Genomic DNA, 20,106 nt, shown 5'->3' with positions numbered 1-20,106 from the left:
AGTCAATGAAGAAAAGTTTGTACCAATCGAAGACCTATATTTTGACATATCGTAGGTACAAATATTTTCCTTGGTCTAGGTGACCGGTGTATACAGACATTACCGGTTCAACGAATACATTGTACGTTAACTCACATAATCCTTTCTTGTCATTGACAAAATACGGTATATAATCTACGTATCACGATCGGGAATTCCGTCACTCAATGCCCACCGCGAGTCTCCGATCGTGATTTAATACACCTTTATATAGAGTCGGACGGGTACAGATGATCTAATAAGTATGGTTGTAATTCCTAATCAGTGATCAAAAACTATATTTGGGTGTCTCCTTTCATGAAATCTGATTTAAGTCGTTAGTCCTGGTATGTACTCAGTCAGTTTACGGTGCTAACATGTTATCCATACAGACCAGACTTCCATATTTCTATGTAGATTTATACCTGATGTTACTAAATGAAATAATGTTCGTGAGATTAGCAATAACTCTAATTACGAATTCAAGTGTTCGCAAATGGTTGAAATTATTTTACCAAAGACAGAGAACTTAGATTTTTTTCAGTAATGATTAAGAGTAAGTTAAAGTAGAGCAAAACATGTTTTCATTTTTATTGTTTTTATATTATTTAAGGTCCTGCCAACAACTTATGTCCATAGCTGTTTATAGGATCTTTAATAATATAAAACCAAACCTACAAATACTCGTCAGTGATGCTAAGGTCCTTAAATAACGAAGTGAAGTTATTCATGTAATTCAACATATCCTTTGAAATCGCGGCTGGATAATATATCAAATGAACACTTTTTTAAACGAAAAATATCGAAATAAATGTATGTAGAATAACGTAAAAGAATTGTGAAATAAGCAAGACGAGAATCATTTCTTCAGATGATTATTTTTTTTCTATGATCAAAATGTTGAGGTTGGTTGTCAATAATGATGCCATAGTACAGTGTATATTGATTTATAAGACAAACGTTTAAAAAATACCACTACAGTTCATTGAACGATAAAACTAAACACTTGTCGGAACACGCGATTCATGTAAATCGACCCGATCTCCCTTGACAACAGTTTCCTTCTTTTATTGACCGACTCATAACAAGTTAAGGCACAGATACCTTCCAACTATTTCAAAACAAATAATTACGAGTTAAAGAGACTTACAATATAAATTACAGGACGACTTGTCACAGAGCTAAATTTAGAAAGATCGAAATAAAAAGACTACAGGTTTCAATTTCTGATATTTGATATGCTTGAATAATTTGTGTAGTCTAATTATAGTATACATGAGTGATATATCAAATGAACGGGTACCGATTGAATCTTGGTTTAAGTACATTTTAAAGAATATTTGTATGCAACAGGTAACACACGTGTATGAAATGTATTCTCCGATATATTGACTTAATATACCCAGACTTAAGAGGGTATTCACTCCCCCGAATAATTAGCATATTTGTTTTGGACAATAAAGCATTAGGTACTTGAACGAAAATGTAGGTCAAGCCTTCAAAATTTTACATATTTCAGGAGTAATGGTAGTTGTTTCAGAAGTAAGATGACTATGGGTAAATGATAAAAAAAATTTTCACGGAATATTATACTTATTTGATGTTTGTTTTCAGTGCTTCAGACATTTTGATGTATGTTCCCCGTGTCCAAATTTTTGCAGTATACCGACAATACATCACAATACTGGTATTGTTTCAGTAAGAAAGGATTTCCATAAACATCCCATTGAAACTAAATTCTAACGATAAGGCATGCGACGACACTTTCTAATTATTTTTATTAGTATTTATTACCCTTGGAACAACAAGCAACAAACGAATTCCATGTGTCCCATGTTATTTAAATATCCCTTGGTCTGCTTTTTTTTTCCTTTTTGATTTTTTATCTTCTGAGAATTCAAGGTGTCCATTTATTCTTATTCATTTGTTCCTTATACACCATGCCTTATTGAAGAAACATAATTTGTTTTTGAAATGCCAAATTGCCATACCTTAAGTTTAAAAATAAATGACGAAAGTCAAAAATGGAATTTTACCATACCGGGAAGTATAACAGTGGTTTATGTTTGGTCAAATTAAGTACATGTACTGCGAACATATGATGGAAATACATAATCAAGGTTGATAATATATTATTTCTTCCAATTTCTTGTCCTAACGTCAACTTTTCTTATACAATAGTTCAGGTAAAAATAAATTGTTCTGATTAGTTAAAATGATCAGTCAGAGGAGGACGTATATTAGGTACGATAGAATGTTTCTATAGGTAAATCTGAACCTTATCATTCTTAAACTGATTTTAGGTTATTTCATCATTGGAGTTGTATTAAACTTCATAACAAAATATCATCAATATGACAGGTTTATACCGGTACTTCTATCATATACAGGTACTTCTATTATATACAGGTACTTCTATCATATACCGGTACTTCTATCATATACAGGTACTTCTATCATATATCGGTACTTCTATCATATACCGGTACTTCTATCATATACCGGTACTTCTATCATATACCGGTACTTCTATCATATACAGGTACTTCTATCATATACCGGTACTTCTATCATATACCGGTACTTCTATCATATACCGGTACTTCTATCATATACCGGTACTTCTATCATATACAGGTACTTCTATCATATACAGGTACTTCTATCATATACCGGTACTTCTATCATATACAGGTACTTCTATCATATACCGGTACTTCTATCATATACAGGTACTTCTATCATATACCGGTACTTCTATCATATACCGGTACTTCTATCATATACCGGTACTTCTATCATATACCGGTACTTCTATCATATACCGGTACTTCTATCATATACAGGTACTTCTATCAATAATCTGATGAAAGAAAACTCAATTGAAAATTGAAATTGCTGTAGTCGATCTAATAACAGCTATACCTGGTTTCTTAAGCCAATAAAAAGCGGACTAGTTTACATTGTACCGTGCCTTTCAGTATGTATCAATCACGCATGAAGGTCAATCATTGGGCACTGAAGCATTGATATCTGTTATAATTGTAATCCCTACTCAATGTGTTCAGAAGAACAGGGCAAAGCACGATGTATGGATGAAATAGTGTGCTGGAAATAAAAATTTCCATCAGTGAAATTGGTTGTATTCGCTTCAATGTACAACATCCCGAGAGGATTAGGAATGATCTATATATATTGATTAGGGCGCTGTAATATTTGACACTCAATCATTACTTTTAATAACACTGGCTGAAGCAGAAATAATTACTGATCGAAGCTGTCACCTTCTTTATATAAGGGTAGTGGGAGACCTGAGGACACGCCCTTGAATTAACATTTGACCCTATAAATATTAAAAATGTTTGCTATATATATATGATTTAATTCTGTCAACTATAAGCAAGCTCCAAACCCGCGTGCCCATGCATTTAATTTTTTTTTTTTTTGCCATGTACCCCCTCGTATATGTCCACAATTTCGGCGATTCCTACCATTACTAAAGATTCAGGACAAAATGTCCGTGTGGTACCGGTTTATTGGTAGTCGACATACGCTAATCGATAACTAAAATCCGGCTTAAATGTTTTTCAGGTGTTATGTCTTTTGCACCTTAAATGAGAATTTACCGTTGTAACGTGGTAACGTATCAACAAAACATTCTCGAGATCTAGATGTGGAGGAATGGCATACCTTTGTGTCGTGAGAGGAGTCTCAGTTACACAGACGTTTAAGGAACCATGATATAACCTAGTGTGTCGATATGGAACCATGATATAACCTAGTGTGTCAATATGGAACCATGATATAACCTAGTGTGTCAATATGGAACCATGATATAACCTAGTGTGTCGATATGGAACCATGATATAACCTAGTGTGTCGATATGGAACCATGGTATAACCTAGTGTGTCGATATGGAACCATGATATAACCTAGTGTGTCGATATGGAACCATGATATAACCTAGTGTGTCGATATGGAACCATGATATAACCTAGTGTGTCGATAAGGAACCATGATATAACCTAGTGTGTCAATATGGAACCATGACATAACCTAGTGTGTCGATAGTATATGATGTATTTTTCATCTGCCATGTCTACGTGAACCTCTGGCAAGAATCGTTATCAACCAGTCTCATTCCCTGCCAACAAACACTTCATAACATGAAGTCATCCTGGCAGAAGGAGTCATTTTATCTATAGAATTATAACTCTTTACCACTATTGCGGTTTGCTATTGTGGATATGCATGTGTTTATTACACAACATGATGTCCTTTGTTATACTGTTGCTGTTAATTTTCTTTCAATTAACGTTATTTGTATTTGAATTGCGTTGGCAAAGTGCAATCGGGAACTTTATCTGCATGATTTTGCAATATCAATACCGTAGCAAATAGGTCTGTTTAAACAGCAGTAACTATGAGAGATTGATGTTTTCCTGGAAATACCTGTCATCAAACAGAGACTGGTGGCTTCCTGGAAATACATGTCATCAAACACTGAAACTCGAAGGTTAATCAAGTGTGTGATCCACTATAGTCCACATATTTGATAGGCTGAGGATCACTTGACTGGTGTTAGTAATAGACAGGTTTATGAGAAATAAAACAGCTCGAGGCTCTGTAGTATTGACAAACCATTACACAGCGTCAGGCAGCTATCAGTCAGGTATTAAATATCCAAATTAATTTCTCTGTAGTGATTTCTGGTTTCCTCATGCTTTGCTTCACAAATACGAGTTTTGTTTATAAAATCACAAACCCATAACAAATCTGAAATGACTGAATATATGTTAAATAAAAGTTTGCATTTATTTGCCTAAAAACTTCGAACAAACGCAAACATCAGACATTTTAAATCGACAAATGTCCCACATTAACCAAATATAATGGGTAAATACACTCCCTATTATATCATAATTATTTTCAGCATTCATTTTCAACTATTTCCCGTATTTCCACATGTTTGGACACCATCATCACGTATGAGAGATTGCACAAAGACACAAGCTATTAGCGCCTTTCAAAACAAATTGAGAATGAGACACAGTATAGAGCTAAACCTCTAAACAACTGTTCAGTGGTGCTAAGGGCCTGAATTAATTACAGCAAGCGAAAAAAAACCCCAAAAAACAAAAACAAACAAGCAATTAAAAAGTTGCGAAAAAGAGCGGTTTCTACCACATGCAATAGTAAATGATTGTACAGAGACACACACGTCATTGGAACTTTTCAAAACAATACTTAAAGTGGTCATAGGGGACGACCAAACAAACTCGAAATAGGTCAAACGAAATGTGAAAAATCGGGATGTACAAAAGACCCATATTTTCAATACGAAAAAGATGTATGATATACATATTTAGATATTCATTTATCATAATGCATGAGTCCTGTCTTCTGTAAAACATTCCACACCCACTTCCTGAAAGATAAAAGGAAAAAAGAAACCACATATACAGTGATGTTGAGTTTATGCAATATTAATCAAACCAGAAAATTTCAAGATTTTAAATCTGTGAAAATAATCAAATCATGGATACACAATTAAGTAGTAATTAAATCTTAAAGTGAGTCAATATTATACGTCTGAAAGTAATAAATTACCATTTTGGGAATCGGGCCAAGGAAAGAGAGGCTCTGCGTAGCCTTACAGGTGTCCTTGTGAGTATATATAATGAAATATACACCGAGATACCAACCAATCACTCAGTTTTATCATCGCAACGGTCAATACACTCTCCTTGTCAATATTGACATTTTAAACCCTGGCTGTGTTGAGCCCTTCTTTCTAATGTGTATATAAGCCTTGCACGTGTTGTGTATAAGTGCCCACAGGACGACGATCGGTCGAAGATCCTATTACATTTTACCTATTCACCAATAATTAGGGTTGGCAATTTGGAGCGTAATGATCAACCGTTTACTCTGAAAGGTGGAAAGAATGGTTAACCTTTTAAATTCTACTCCCTCAGGCTTAATACCAGCTGAACAGTGTCACATCGTATACGTTATATGATATTTAGAATAAAATAATGCAAACGAGTTTAGAATACAAAGTAACAAATGTCAACCTCCTACCAAATATACCAAAGTATGTCGAACCTCTTATGTAGATATAAAGTTCGATATAAACAATTTAACTCAACATCGCCAACATTTACGATAGAAGTAATGTTGTGTCTGAAAACAAACACCGATATACGGCGACATATTGCAGGCTGTTTAAAGTGTGTCGATGTCTGATATGGTTATCTAATATTTACTTAAATTTAAAACGTTTTAGATATGGAGAATGTTGGATGTTTTGCTTTGTCATGATAATGCTATAATAATAATCCATTATGTAAACATATGGAATGATAACGGAGACCGAAGCTACAGTGTTCGTCATTTAATGGTGTTGTTTTTTCTCTATTTCAAAGACCACAATAAATTGGATACATGCTATAGCTAGGACATAAGGGAAGATTTGTCTCTAAAAATGGGTCCAGTTAACTTTGGAATATGAACGAGCTGTATTAAAAACATAAGCAATTAGGCCACTGTCTAATTAATTGGATCCATTAGACTGTCCTTTGATACTTTTTGACTAGACATGATTGCATAACACTGCTAATCAGTAAATATTTTAAATATTTCGTTTGGCCATGGGATGGTATTATAATGACCGACATCTGATCGAACCTGTCTACTCCGGTAATTATACAGATAACTAGGGTATCCACGTTAACGATATCACCTATCGTGGACTGTTTATTTACGTGTTTCTCTTGTGCAATGCATTCATTATCGCGCTAAAAAACGAAAGGCAGATCATTTGCAGTCGTTTCCTTTAACAAAACATGTACATATCATCCAAGTATTGTCACGAAAGCGCAAAAGCAACAGCAATTCAAAGTATGCTAACTAGAAATGTATTATCGGACAATTCCAAAGACAAATCAACAGAATGCCGATTAAATAACAATGTGCATTAGTATGACGCCATTGTAATTTACGGAAGCTAGGTGCATAGTAACGCAAATACAGTTCACTAATGGTCAGATAATGAAAGTGGGATGTGCCGTGGTAGATTATAATAGCAGGTAATACTGGCTTAGAAATCTGACATGAATATACAGGTATGATTATCAGTGCCAACAAAATCATTTCACAAAGAACACACGCAATAAATATCAGACGTGATCACAACAAATGTGACCACTATTACGTCCAAATGTGGAAGGATACTTGGTAATAATTTATAATTGATAGTAGTGGTTCTATTATTAAAACCAATCGAAAGTATTATGTGATAGCTCCTATAAAATAACTCCGGTTTGTGACTCGGTGGTATAGATGACTTAGTTTATATTTAGTTTAAATTTAGCATGTAAGTCCCTTAAAGACTGGACGGCACAATGAGCCCCTGCATTAAACATGACACGATAGGAAATCCAAATAATCCTATAGGTAGGTAATCCATGTATACACAAACACAGTTATATCATCAATGTGCTGTTTTACCTTTGGTTACAAAAGGAACTGTGAGACCCATATTTTGACCAATGGGTTTGTATCGGACTTAGAATTAAGGAAAGCTATGGGAAACAATGTAGATAAAATGCAGACATACCCTGCAGCAGTATAAGATTTCCTTAGGGGAATTATATCTAACATATACCTAGTGCTAACGTCGGGTGTCTCAGTGTTTACCATTTACATAGATACGAGGATGCAGTGTTAATTCTGAAGTTCATTTAATTGTCCTAATAAAATCGATCTTCACGTTTGATATAAAATTCGTTGACGACCGACCGAACTCGTTATTACAATATGTTAAGCTGGTGTTGGTGTTTTAATGTCGGTATATCTTTGTAAAACGATATTAACACCCTAGATGAAATAATCCGTCCTAATGATTTTCCATTTTTGCGTTCAGTGTTCTACACGGATGTTCTAAATAATAGATTGTTTCTCGGCAGATTTAATGCTCTGTAAGGTAAACCTCGAATATTGTTATTAGAAGCTATTTCCCGTGTAATGACATACCTGGAGGGATAGGAAGAATTACAACAAAATGGACGACGGACAAGAACAACACTCCCGTTTAGGTTGCCTGGGTTACTGCATCAATCCTAACAGTACAATACAGACATTCTCGCCCATAGTGAACAAACACTAAACAACAAAACGCTTGGCCACGTCACCATATATGGGATGCAATTTCTGTACATTATATTCGGTAATGACACAGATAATCATGCAGGAAAACAAACCCTTGGTTACAAATAACACGATGAGAGCAATCGTAAACATATCATAGATTGAGGAAGTTTCGGTAGAAAGCAATGACTACATAATTGATGTGTTAAAAGAACTACCACCATTTATATAATATTCATATTATACCTTTTAGTTATCAAACGGCAAAACAAAAATTACTTAAACCATACAACAAACATTTCAAATGCAGTCTTAATTTAAGAAAAATCAAGAGTATCCATGTGATCTGATAACTGACAATTAGTCTCTTTACATCCGATACGGAAATCAAATCCAGAGAACATTACTCACTGTCCATCCGACTACTAGTGTGTCACCTACTACAGATAATTAAAGACTTTACTGTGCCTACAAACTGTCAAGGATAAAGAGAGCAGAGTCAGGAATTTAAAGCCAAAAAGGTTCAATAGACACAGATGATACCAATACACAGGCAATATTCCTTCACGTGAAAAGGGCAAAAAATGAAATTCACATGAAATTTTTCACGTGAAATTGTGAATTTTTTTCAGGTGAATTTCATGTGAAAAAAATATTCACGTGAAATTCATGTGAAATTCACATGAAAAAAAATTCACGTGAAATTCACATGAAGGAATATTGCCTGTGTTTAGAATTAAACGGAATGGTGACGAAAATAACGCAATATGCCCGCGTAATGATTTTATTTATTTATTTATATTGTAATAAAAAATCAGACAAATCCAAAAGTACCCATGTTATTGATTATTAGTTCTAACTTTTAATAGTATGTACCAGTTAAACAACAATTTATAGACCTGAATGAATCATTGTCGTTGTCACGGACGCGTGAACGGCCTATTACATATACGTGTATTACATGAAGTGTAACGTGTCGTTGTCACGGACGGATGGCGTGTGCGATGTCCTTGAAAATATAGTAGGTATAGTAAATGTCTTTCATATGTTAGCTAAGCAAAGTCAAACATAGGAATGGTGGAGCGTTGAGTGGTCAGTTGTGGACTTTTATGTTTATTCAAGAGGCAAATTTTGTTATTAAAACTGATTGAAATCATCAATTGATAGCTCAGTCAAAATGACCCAGGTTTGTGCCTCGGTGGTATAAATAACAAAATGTACATGTACGTATGTTTGATTTGGTGTTTAGCATGTAAGTCCCTTAAAGACTGGACGGAACAATGAGCCCCTGTATTGAACATGACATGGTAAGAAATCCAAATAATCCTGTAGGTAGGTAATCCATGTATACACAAACACAGTTATATCATCAATGGATATTGAGTTATGTGATTTTACCTTTGGTTACAAATGGAACTATGCGATCCCATATTTTGACCCGTGTTACATTGGGCTGTTCATGGAATTAGATTGACCCGTGTTACATTGGGCTGTTTATGATATTAGATCTATAGCAATTAATTATATATCTTTACAGCAGCTTCCTTAAAAGTGAATTATATTACGTGTCGTTTAATTTACAAGACGTTTTGTGATATTATTGCAATATTGATAAGCCTTATATTCTCTCTAAATCCAATGTTTTCAAAGAAACGTATTGTCTTAAGTACTACCGATGGTGACTATGTTACACCCTTCTTATTTCATTCTATAACTTTAGCATAAGTGGGTTTTTTTCACTTAAAATCTCATTATAAAACACCGTGTGCTGAAATGACCAATTTCAGTAGAACATTAATTATATCACTAGATATAAAATTTGAACCCTTCCTGCCTGGATTTGAAGTACCATGAACAAAATACAATATACATTTGATCACTATTTGCAAAAAAATGCAAATTCACTAAAAAATAAAAACAACTTTAAAGCCGTTTGTCTTGGTCATGGACAAGAATGAAGTAAGGCGGACATTTAGATATCAGTGATTAGAATCATACTTTGAGGTCTAATTCAATGAATACAGCTCAAATGTCAATGTTTAATCAAGTAAAATAAAGACATTTCTTGTATTTTTATTCTTGTAGTCCAAGTTTGTTCATGATTGGCCAAGGCAACTATACACCTACATCAATTACGCGTAACCAAGTTCAAGTTCAAGTTCAATTATTTATTAGAGTGTCAAACAACTTACAACATATAAATTACATCATAAAATATTTCTCTTTCAAAGTAAGATATGTCCAGCCATTTATGACTTATTTAGACACTATAAAACAAAATAATAGTCTAAGATATTGCATGCTAAAAGTTAATAAGGTAAGGTTATCCCAAGCTATTAAAAATGGTACAGTACGTAGCCACGTTATGTTACAAGAATACAAAGCTACGAAAAGTTGCTTCTTCTCCTCCACATAGCATAAAGTTGATTGGCGAGAAGATTTGGGGGAGATTTATCTACAAGATATTTAAACTGATTAAAACTGTCCATACTATTAAAATCAACATATTTGTTAGCATCAACTAAAAGAGGCCAGCGTAAATCATCATAAAAATTACATCGTATTAAAAAATGAACTTCGTCTTCAACCTCATTTGATAAACAATATTTACAGATTCTTTGTTTTATGGGTAAAATCGGCTTGGCATGCCGTCCCTTTTCAATTTCTAGGGAAAGTGACCCACATCTGAAGTTGCACAGCATACCTCTTCTCTCTTTAAATTTGACAAATTTCACATAATCACTTGTTGTAGGCTCATACTTATAGGTTCTATATAGACGTAATTTATTACCATTAACATTTCCATCATCATTCCACAATAAATGTTGCCAACTGTCAGCATCAATATTTTGTCATTTTTCTTTGATATTTTTCAATTTCCAGTTTAATAATTTTTGTGCTGAAATAATATCCACTAAATTAGACTTTACTATTAGATTGTGAACCCGCGAATCCCAAGAATTACGGAGAGACTTAGACCATTTATGAATTTTACTCAATATCCTATCACTTTCCGTATTTTGTATTCTTAAATACAATCTTAAAACGTTTATAGTCTGTTTCGTGGTAGTTGACGTCCAACCCATGTCGCCCCTTGTGGCCGAGTTACTGGAAAACTTCGATGCTCCAAGAAAATATCGACAGGCCTTGTTTTGTAGTAATGTTACTTCTCTGTAGGAGTTTATACCCCAGAGTCCACTCGCGAAGTAAGTTATAGGCTCCACTAAAGACATGTACAGTTTGGTATAAACCGAATAAGTCATACCTCCCGCGTGGGTGAACTTTGAGTAAAGGGCATAAAGGACCCTACTCGCAGACTTGCACAACTCTCGTACAGCGAGATGTAGATCGATATGTTCATGAAACCACAATCCTAAGTATTTATACTTAGAACAAATGTCGATATCAGAGTCGCCACACGTAAATTTAGATTGTGTTAAAGTCAAAGAAGGGTTACGGAAATGAACAACGTTAGTTTTGTCCTTGTTTATATACAGTTTCCATTTTTCACACCATTCTGCTAGTGTATCAAGCATATTTGCATAGAGTTTTCATCCGGCGATATGATAGCTATATCATCCGCATACAGAATGCTTTCCATGTCAACCTAATGTTACGTCACGTGGACGCTAACACTACAAAGATAGCCCCTGTGGCGATATGTGAAATCTTGTGTGTGTTACAGATAATCTTAGTACTGAAATGTTCAACATGATAAATACGTTATCAAAGGCTGTTTGTACCCAATGTCGTATGAGATTATCAAATGAAAACTGGTCTAATTCTGCAAAGGTCTTTTTCTAGAATAAACGTCACGAATGACTACATTTTCGGTGGTCCAAGAATCAGTATGTGGAGTTCTGAAACATCATGCTTGATATGTGAGATGGCGGGTATCTGCCCCATGACTAATACAATCTAACATGGGTCTGTTCCGGGGACAGGGATATCTCAACCCGAGTGTATACATATAAGAGTTTGGCCTGTCAGCACGAGACTTGTCAAGCCAAACAATTACACCAGGGTTATGTGTTAGACTGGCCCCTTGTCTCTACAATATTAAAATTGAGCTTTATGATTTTGTTCCCTAGAATATGTCTGATTCTAAGTTTCAAACTAGGGGGAGATAATCTAGTATTAGAATTTCGCTTGGCGATTCTTAACAAAAAGAACTTAGAATCTGGTGGCCAGTCTAGCTATGTGGCTATGTACTGGTTTTCAGTACTCTTATATTTTGAAATACTGAGTACCTTTGTCGTTGCATATCGTTGTATCAAACCTGCAAATATATGTATGTCTCGTGTACTTGATTATGACCTTTTATGTATACTCCGTTATATCAATGTATAAACCAGTGTACTGACGCTTTGCCACTACTGATTACACCAGGTTGGTTGACTGTATTGTTCTTAATATAGGTTAGTCACGAAGTTGTTCAAAAAATGCTTAAGTAGGTTTTATTTCTCCAGTCGCTCAGTTTGGGTCCCAGTATATGACTGATAGCATAACACTCCAGGTGCAAAGCTGGCAAGACTGGCATGGCTATTGTAGAATTGAGTCACATAACAATAGACTTATCTGTGTATATTACAATGACAAACATTTTTGGCCAGACATGAAACGCGGATAATAGTTATAAGTTATGATTTGTGAACTTTGGGTGACCTCGTTGTATAACTAACAATCAGCAATTTAAACCCTATCCACAATATGTAAGATTAGACGTGCTTACATTGAATATACATCAATACTATATAATGCTGTCCATGTTCTGGGAATGTTGTGCTTGCCTCTCAGGGGTGACCAATCAGGTATGACATCTTTCTATTCATTTACACAATTATTTGTCTCGTACATGTCTACCTTACATAAGTAACTTCACAACATATCCACCATGTAATACAGCCATATAATAAATATCGTAAGACACGTGTGCAATTATACTAGTGTGACGTCATTGATAATTTTTGACGTAACTATGACCATGTATGACGTCGCACGAATATCTCTACAGTAAAGACAATCATACTGCCCGAGTCGAAATGTGACTCTTTTCATATGAATTAATTTTGGGAGTTTTCACTTATATTCTCATTCGTATGAGCTATGTCATATAAACACAATCTTACACTCGAGGCTTTGAAATACGGAATTCTTGAACTCGTTCAATTGTTGTATATGCTCTTCGCCTAAAAATCGTGACATATCAAATTATTGAATTCGTTCCATATGACATAGCCACCAATGCTCTATACACCGGCCAGTTTTAGCATGCATTGCGTATCTAAAAGAACGATACCCCCCCCCCCCCCCTCCCCCCCTCTCTCTCTCTCTCCAACAGTGGCCTAAGGTAACACTAATACCAGTACCATACCCCATTCATATAGACAGTAGAAAAAAAGGGTTTGCATTCCCAAAGTATACACTAAAATTAATTGTGTCGCGAAGCCAAGTGGACACCCTAATACTGTATTATCACATGTACATGTACTGATAGATAGGTTGGTTAACGCTGTCGGCTAGTAGAATGCAATTTTAACGCAGCATACAGAGCAACATACAGTTTCATATTTATCCAATGTCCAGTCTTTACTTGATCGATTAATGCAAGGACTTAGTTGACCCCCTCGTAAATATGTTTTCTTGTATTTCATTTTTGGATTCCCAATCATCATCGCCGTGTATTGCAGGTTTTACAAAACTCTATCAACCAGGTTTTGCTTCCATTACCTTAAACTTAAATCTACGAAGATCCATTATGTTTATGTGAAACAAATTGCATTAGTCCATGGAGCCAGTATTTAAGCCATTTATTAAGATAAAAACATTACAATTTAAAAGATAAAATCATCTCGATTTCGACGGGTTTTTTTGTTGTTTTTTTGTTGTTGTTGTTTTGTTGTATTATTTTTCGTCGGTAACTTTCTTGGTGTAGTCCCTAATTTCGTAACGGACTGTTTAGATATGTTTAAGGGCATGTTATCAAGACAAGTACTTAATGTCGTTCACAGTTGTGTCTCTAAAGTATGTACGTACTCAATTCGTATTAGCATCAACTAAATCCTTAGTTTTCGTGATTTGTTTTAACACATACATGTATGTCAAACGTGTTAATGATATTATTTACCCAAACCTCATATCATCGATCACAATGGTATACCGAGATGTTATGATGTCAGACGTGTTAATGATATTATTTACCCAAACCTCATATCATCGATCACAATGGTATACCGAGATGTTATGGCTAACCATCTTCGGATTATATATAGAATCTTATTCCATAAATATACAATAAATAATACGCTTCGCTTCCCATGAATTGATTTTGTTACTTTTCCATCTTACATTAACAGAAATAGCAACAAGTCCCTTCATGAATTCCTAGATACCAAAACCAACGCTCCATTGCTTGTCTGTGTAAAGGTATATATACTTAATATCCGAGAAAAAAATCAGTGTCTGAATTTGATAACATTCTGTGAAAACATTCTGTGTTGTCAACGGGTAAAAAAGAATACAAATATATTCAGGGACGTGCTAAGCGATTGGTTGAGGATGTGTTCATGAAACCTCCTCTGTATATAATTTATGTATTACAGAACCAAAACCAAAAAAAACATTTTAGATGTGTTGATGCTCAAATGAATTTCGTAATAACACTTCAGTTCGATAAGAATACTGGCTTCATGTTTCAGAGAGTAAAGATAGTAAACATAAATAATTAAAAACATCCCCCGGCACCAAGGATACAGGAAAACAAAAGAGAACATTGTCTTGGTGACATCTGTAACATTTAAATGTAACGGATGTCTTTTTGTTTATGCTGGTAACGAAATAAACAATGTAAATAAAACATATTGCAACACTCTTAGTACTAGTTTGTAATGAAGCCTGTCACGAATTGTAATCTACAAATCTAATCTATATATACATGTTATTAACGCATCGCCTGGTCGACACTAAATGGGTTTTTCCTTTTTGTGTATGTGCGTGTGATTCCTGGTGTGGGAGTTGATAACGTTCAAGCTCAACATGATAGCATACAATATTAATATTGATATGTGTTTTTTATTAATAGAAAAAAACTTAGTGATGTTGCTATCGCTTGGATATCAGCCGTATTGATCATGACAGGGTGGTTACAACGAGAGTGATCACTATGTGGTCGGGTCTTAGATACGTCCTGAGTCTGACGAGTTATATTATACGATTCTCGACAGCTAACTGTTAGCCAGAGTACCTTGCCAGAGGGTGGTCACGGTATGGCTATTAAGGGACTATTGGAATCCTACGTAGAAATTGATTATACTATAAGCTAGCGTAAACACTGTCAATTCTATAGAAAGAAAGCTTTACCATTCAGATAAACACTCTATAGGACGTAAATAAATACTTAATAATAAATCTCAAAGGACACGCTATAAAGCTGTATATGTGTAGTGTGGTTCATTGAGAGGTTCAAGTCATGATAAGCAATAGGGCGTGTGGCCGAATATCATCTATATTTTATAGACATATAGTCAAGTTAATAAAAAAAACAGACTATACACGACATCATTCAGGCAGAAATTAGATTGGGAGCAGAGCCAAGACAGCGAAAGAACATCCAAAGACTTAAAATCATTAATGCATAAAACAAGGACACAGATGAATATAAATGTCATACCAATGGAAAATATATAATGATATATAATAATGATAATTTATATCATATGTTCGTCTTGAAAACAATGCCATCTTGTCGACTGCGTTTTGTTTTGTTTGGTTTACTTTGTTCATTTAAGGACATATCAGTTTCTGGAGTAGGAGGAGTGCCAGAGTACCCAGAGAAAAATCATCCGCCCACGGTCAGTACCTGGCAACTGCTCACATGGGTTTCGAACCTCGCGGCCAAGAGTTGGAGGCTAGGGCTAGTGATAAAGTGTGGGGGCACGTTAACCACTCGACCACCGCGGCCCCATGCATTCAGTATTCATCCGAGTACTTCACTTTAGGTGAAAACATCACATTAAAGATCAGTGTCACAATTAACGAAAATTTCCACTATGAGTAAGATATCGAATCATGGAGTGTGTCCAGAAACAAATTAAAGTTTTGATTTCTAATCAATCCGTCTCCTCAATAATATTTTAAATGTTAAAAAGTAAAAATAAGAATTAATGAAATCTTCGGTTGGATGGAGCAGTTTATGACTCGTTAAAGAGGACGGTCTCTTTATTATATTATGGACATGTGACTTAGTTATTCAAAGATTTTACTTATTATGTATTAGATATACAAGGTACCATGGATCCTGTTCATGGTCTGTTAAAGAATAAAGCGTGTTGTAGCGAGATATCTGGCAGCATGATGGTCTGAGGAGACCAACTCGAAGATGTTTAACCGGGATTTGTCTGTAGTTTTCGGGAAGAACACATAATTGGTCTTCAGCAACAATTATGGATTCCATACCGCAAACACCTTTTATGCATATATAGACTTGTGTCCAGGGATTGTTCAAAGGACACACATGATATTTGCAGTATTCAAAATAAAATGAGAGTTAGATACAGTAGATCACAATTGAATTACACTATCCGACTTTGACATGACTATAGTCGTCCGGCCTCTTTACAGCATATCCCCAATGTGTTCACAGAGCGTAAACTTCCAGATATACAAATGTACTCTATCATATTACCCGGTTTCAAGGCGGTTAGATAAATGATAAATTTGTCTATAAAATAAGTTTTAGTTGATGGACTGGTTTAAATTTATTAAACAACATCTTGTCATCGTCAAAAGGGCTTTGGTTTGTTTATGAGTCTTTCATTTTGTCAATATATTTTTTTCATTGCAAGAAATACCAATACGTGAATTGAAGATTCAATTCATATTGAAAAAAAAGCTCTTAAACCGTATATCACTTTTGTTGATTGACTTTAACATTCAATATGAAAACTTTAATGACTTTGTAACCCTTATCATTTTTTTTTAAATCATTCAATATCAAAACTTTTGATTCCCAAAACTGGCCTTCTATATCCAAGCACTAGCAAGGCCTGGTCTGCTGTATGATACACTTATATTGATCATTTTGGATATACTGCACTTATTAATAATTCATATTCCGGCGGAAACACATGGCCGGTGATGAACAATGAGCCGACCGGACAAGCCGGGTATTTGTAGTTTTAAATATTAATAGAAATAGTACCTGTTCTCCATCTTTATTTACATTAATAACGTAAAAAAAAAAAAAACAGAAAAAAAAAGAAAAGAGAATGACTGCGAATGTGTGACCCTCCGAGAGGAAAATACATGTCAAACAGGAGATTAATTGAGAAAATAAAGAAAACACGGAGGAAAACAAATCATATTTCAATTCACAGATCATCATGGACTTAAATGTAACAATCCATTTATACCAAATCATTGTTTAGAACTTAGAAGACCTGACAACATGTGTGATTATTGTCAACAAATGGCGTGTCTTATTGTAAGTGAAAAAAAATATGTAAACATTATTTATTTTACAACAATTGGGGGAAAAGTTATATCAACTTATATCAACTTATATCAATCATGCTTGTTGGCCCGGATGGAAGCGCGCGAGAGGTCTTACTGTGGGAGGAAGACGGAGTATCCGAGGAAACCCACGCTGTCGAACAGGTTACCCCATACCTTTCACGTCCGATCGGGGAATCGAACCCGCCTAGGTGAAAGGCAAGTGTGTAACCACTGTGCCACCCGACCGCCCTATTGCCTATTGTAAGTGAGCGGTATTGGATATACTGCTGAAGTATATAACCAGCCACCTGTATCATTTATTAAAATCGAATCTGACCTTCTGACAAATATTTAGTGATTATCTACTATTTGTCTATTCTTTTGAGTAGGAAGGTGCACGTGGGGTATACTGGAAAAAGTTCCCTTGATCTACATATACGCTGCAGCGGAGGGCATTGCAAGAAATGCCGCGTGTACGCTGTCAGCGCCGAAATAGGGGCTTCGACTGTATGCTCCATATGGAGTTGAGAAAGACACTGATTGGTGGTTCAATGCCCAATAACAATGGATGATGATTTGTGAAGCACTTTGAGACGGCCATGTTGATGTGAAATAGTTATATATAAAACTCCCCAATTGTTAAATCACTATCATTATTACATGATATCCCTCTTCGCGTGGAGTCTCTCTAACATTTGAGCGTGAATTATAACATAATTATATGATGACTACATAGAATGGATTTCAAGATGAACGTTTTTAGTCATTTATAAGGCTGGCACAATATCATTGTTTTCGTGTGTATTTGTGCATTAATGGACGCGAATCTTTTGTCTGTTTGGAATTCGCCAAAATGCTAAACTTCACGGTGACATTCATCCCTCTGATTTATATTTGTAGGCGTCATACGGTGACTAATGTCAAAACAAAAGAACAAAAATCCACGTTACGAAAATTCTTACAACGCAGGGTGTTCAGAGAGGCTAGTTGGTGAAACGTCACATTCCTTGTACGGTATGAACTTTGACTTGTTTGATTGTGCCGATAAGGTCTGTTGTCACAATCCCATTTTTAAGATTTGACCCCGACTTTCTGGATCTCCATCAAGAAGACGTTTAACTTTTCATTCGGAATACTTTGTTTCACTTTCTGTATACTTATTTGCCATTATCTCCTTGTAAATGTATCGTTCATTCATATTTTAATATCGTTTTATTTTTTATCGATATTGAGGTAAGATTTCGTTAACATGTCGATATTCCTTTTTTTACTTTTCATCTTTGATACGGTGTGAATGTCTCAATGGAATCCATGTTTGACTTTCAGTTCATGGTACACTGTAACCGCAAAAACTACAAGGATCCACAAGTCTTCTGTTATGGTCCCGAGTTTACATATACCAAATATCGCTTTGAAACAACACACCTGTCAGAGCCTGTAGTGGAAAGCAAATATTTAAATATATATAAATAGTTGAGTATTAACCTCCCAAAGTCAAAATGGTGTCCTGTTTTACAACATAACGTGACTAAACGTGAGTCAGTGTAAACAATATCAAGTTCGGGAAAAAAATACCAAGAAGAGGTTAATCCGTATTTTAATGTTTGTTGAAAATGCATTAAATTATAAAAATGTATATTTATATTATTACCAGCTCATTTTCATTTACCATTTGTATCGCGCGTGTCGTATTACAAAGTAGGTTAATGTATGTACTGAAGCATTTGGATCTAAAGACTTGATTACCTGCCTTAGTACCATTTCTCTCCGCTAGGCTGCGCTCATGAATTGTATTTTCGAAGCGAAGCCTAGCGGAGAGTAGAAAAACTACGGCAGGTAATCCAATCTATTGGATCTAGTGTAATACTACATAGCATTCGGAATAAATGGATGACATCAGATTAAAAACATCCGTATACACATCAGACAGGTCGAAGATCAGTACAATGCCGTCCCAGCTGTTACTGTGGACTCCTGTATCACAACTTTAAGACACATCTCACAATTTCATAGTTTCCTTATTCCTATAACTTCCAGTCAGAAGTGTATATCAGCTCAATGTTTTCGTAACATACGCTGTGTTGAGTTTATCTTTACGTAGCTAAGCATGTTTGAAAGTTTCTTTGTATGAACATTTGGTTTTAAATCACTTTCTTTTTGACGTCAAATGATGATCTTCGGTCTTCATCGTTATTTACAGAGATATCATGTTGCTTCGTGACAAAACTATTCCATAACAAAACTTCAGCAAGTGTTAAAAAATAAAGAAAAGTACCAACATTATATTTGAAAACATTTTATTAGATATTTAATTTGCACATAAATTTATTTCAAATAATATATTTTTTTATAAAGCGAGATTCTCCAAAGGATAATGAGCAAAACATAAACATGGATTTCTTACAAAAATATCGTAAATGATCAACATGCACAACATCGATGTA

Source organism: Pecten maximus, chromosome 1 (genome assembly GCF_902652985.1).
Source record: "Pecten maximus chromosome 1, xPecMax1.1, whole genome shotgun sequence".
NCBI classification, from domain to species: domain Eukaryota; kingdom Metazoa; phylum Mollusca; class Bivalvia; order Pectinida; family Pectinidae; genus Pecten; species Pecten maximus.
Note: the sequence above shows the minus strand (reverse complement) of the source record.